This window comes from Equus caballus, chromosome 4, assembly GCF_041296265.1.
Source record: "Equus caballus isolate H_3958 breed thoroughbred chromosome 4, TB-T2T, whole genome shotgun sequence".
NCBI classification, from domain to species: Eukaryota; Metazoa; Chordata; class Mammalia; order Perissodactyla; family Equidae; genus Equus; species Equus caballus.
This window is the reverse complement of record NC_091687.1, coordinates 98,997,616-99,001,124: the sequence shown is the minus strand read 5'-3', so window position 1 is coordinate 99,001,124 and position 3,509 is coordinate 98,997,616. Positions and strand designations below refer to the sequence as shown.

General features: G+C 42.9%; 1 pseudogene; it reads right to left on the bottom strand.

Moving 5' to 3' along the window:
* Positions 1-1,739: 1,739 nt before the first annotated feature.
* Positions 1,740-3,235, bottom strand: OR9A24P (olfactory receptor family 9 subfamily A member 24, pseudogene; annotated as a pseudogene).
* Between the last annotated feature and the right edge of the window lie 274 nt (positions 3,236-3,509).

The window sequence follows — 3,509 nt, the reverse complement described above, 5'->3', positions numbered from 1 at the left end:
TATGAGCATAAATTAATTTTTACTGTTTTCTTCCAAAAAGGTAACAAACTAAACAAAATGTTCTGCTCTTTGCTTTTCTTACTCAATAGTATATCTCAGAAATCTCTTTCAATGTCGTAGAAAACTTTCTCATTGTTCTTTTAGCTGCATAATATTTGACTGAATGGAAGTTCCATAAAATATTTAAGTAGTCACTTTTTGATATACATTTGGGTTGCTAATACCAAACTTGTGTATTTACAAAGAATGGAGCAGAAGAAACCTGTAAACTAGTGTCATATGACACAGCAATGTTAATTGAGAATACTGGGTGTGACAGGAACAGGGATTGGGATGGGACAATACTGGAACTGAGACGTAGGGTTAGGAAGCCCAGGGAAGAACTGAAAGACAGCTTGGTAAACTTGGTCCTTGTGAGGAATGTGAGGGGGAAAGAGCACAGAAATGAATCTGGCATTTATGGACAGACCTGAAAAAGGATCAGAAAAGAAACTGAGCTTGAGAGGGGACACGGGGTAGCTAAGAGAGAAGCGAGGTGGAATGCACATGTCAGAAGAGAACAATGTGAGAAATGCAGGGAGAAGTGACCAGGGCCTGCCTCTTTTTCTGCCCTCTCTGCACTCCTGCCTTAGCCCAGGGACACAGTTAGGTCAGCTCTCCCTTGTCACTTCAGCTCCCAGAAAACAGCCCCATTGCTCTCCCACATTTGGGGCTGGCATGATGATGTGAGTGATGCCAGATAAGAAAATGCCTCTTTCCATGATGCTCCCTCCACACTCTGAGAAAATCCACCAATTAGAAATGTGTGTATATAAACACACATTGGTTACTAAGGTTGGTAAGAAGTCAGCATTGTGGAGTGAGTTCGTGCTCACAATTGCCAGCCGAGAAAATCTAGAGAGGTACTGTCACTACTGAAATTTGGAGCAGGAACCTCAAGGAAAACTTAAACATTAAGCTGGACTTGGGATCACTCAGGGAGGTAATATGGGGAACTATAGGAAATGAGAAAATCATGGAAGCACAGGACAATATAGTGGAAGATGACCTCAACAGCTAGAATCAAACATTTAGGTCAGCTGTCAGAGAACGAATTACACTTTTCCTTGCTTTTCAGATTCAGAGATCTTGGTGTTCTAAAAAATCACACATATTTTGAATATTTATACATGTCAAATTTATTTTGTGAAATGTATTTTAACTAAAAAGTGTGTACAAACATATATATCCAGTTAAAAAACAACAAAGTGATTTCCCATGGAGGAATCATGCAGTTAGAAAATAGAGCACTGTCAGTAACTTAAAGTTCCCTTGTACATCACAAACCATTTGGTGATGAAAATAATCATTTCAGATTTGAACGAGTGCTTTCAGATTGTTCAGGTCCATGATGATGATCCATGATTGTCCTTAGGACAGAGATAATCCTTGAGGAGTTGACAGCACTATTTCATGACATCTCGAAAGGCCTCTATGAATTAGTCATTATGGAGGGTAAAGATAAAAGGGTTCAAAGCCTGCCCATGGCTGAGTGGTTAAGTTTGCATGCTTCGCTTCGGCAGCTCAAGTTTTCGCCAGTTTGGATCCCAGGCACAGACCTAGCACTGCTCATCAGGCCATGCTGAGGCGGCATCCCACATAACACAACTACAAGGACCTGCAACTAGAATATACAACTATGTACTGGGGAGGGGGGAGCGGCGGGGCGGGGGGGGGGGGGGTGGGGATAAGAAGAAGAAGAACAAAAAGATTGGCAACAGATGTTAGCTCAGGTGCCAATCTTTAAAAAAAAAGGTTCAGAAAGGGAGTCACCACTGAAATCATCAGTGGCACCACCCTGTTGTACTCGGCTGCCTGGATTTACTTGGATTTCATGTAGAGAAATAAGCAGACACCATAGCTGATCACAACAAAGGTGAAGTGGGAGGCACAAGTAGAGAAGGCTTTCCTCTGGCCAGAGACGGAGGAGATCTTGAGGATGAAGGAGATGATGTAGGTGTAGGAGACGATTGTTGGGGCCAGAGGACCAATGATAATGAAAATAGATTTAAAAAAAGAACAAACTGTGTGAAAAGACTGTCATCACAGGATAGGTTCAGCAGTTGCCCTCACTGACAGTAAAAATGGTCTAACACATTTGATTTGCAGAAAGTAAACTGAAATGTGGCATACATTGGCCAGATTTAAAATAGGAACCCAAACATCCACGACACAACTACCACCCAGATGCAGGTGTAGCTGTTCCTAACAATGTTGTACTTCAGAGGGTTACAGACAGTCACATAATGGTCCACAGCCATCGCTCCCATTAATATAAACCATGACATACCCATGGAAAGGTACAAATACAGTTGTGCACCACATGCAGTCAAAGTTGTTGCCTGCATCTCATGGAGCAGCAACCCCTAGAGTATCAAGGGGATTGCAACAGATGTGATCAGGATCCCTAGACAGAAAGGTAGGCAAGGAAGAAATACAAGGGGAACTGCAGACATTTGTCAACACAGACCATCATGATGATGACTGTGTTTCCAATTAACGTCACAGAGTAGAAGAGGAAGAAGGTAGCAAACAAGATATGGCATTATTCTTGGGAGTCAAGGACCTAAGAGATATAAATTCAGCGGCACTAGAGTGATTCCTCCGGTTAGTTCTGAGCACTTCTTCCTTATGAAATCTAGAGCGTAAAAGAGAACACTGCTTCTATCTCAAAACAAATAGAAACAGTTCCAGGCAGAGAAAATATTCTCCTCCTCTTCATAGGCTCTAAAATATCACTAGGAAGGGTTCGTGTTCTACTGTTCCCTCTACGTACAATGCTAATTCTTTTAAGAATGTACACAATATATGAAGAAAATTGCTTCTGGCCCAGAAGATGAGGCCAGTCACCAACACCACCCCATAGGCAAGACAACTCCTTGCCCAATACACACCACCTGCATCTCTCAATCCACAGGTTATCCTGCCTCCCACTCTACTCTGAACAGCCATGCAGTCTGCCTCCCTGACCACAGCATGCTCCTTTATACCACTAAGTCCCCTCCATGGGGAATGCCCTAAACTATCTGGTCCTCCAAGCATATTCTGTCCTGTGAGCTCTGCTCCAGTATCACATCCTATAAAAAAGTTTTCCCACCCAATCCTACCCAAATCTGGTTATGTGTTTACTTTGGTTCTTCCTGACACAGGGTCTATTTGCATCATAATCATTTTAAAGGCTTTCCTTTACCTCCATCATCATAGGTATCACTGGTGGGTGTGAATGTGGGGAACTCTGAGGAATTTCTGTAATATGTTGAGGGCAAGGACTGTCTTTCTCAGGCCACTGGTCAGCTAGTTCCCTGAGTGAATTACTGTTTTCTTTCTCCCTACTCTTGGAAGGGAAAGTCTGCCTTGCTTTGCTCCCCAGTGAATGTGTCTTCTCATAGGAGGTAGGCTAACCAGCACCTGGGCTTAGTCAGTCAGGGGCCTCTCTCTCCCAGACTCTAATACCAACTTCAGACTAACAG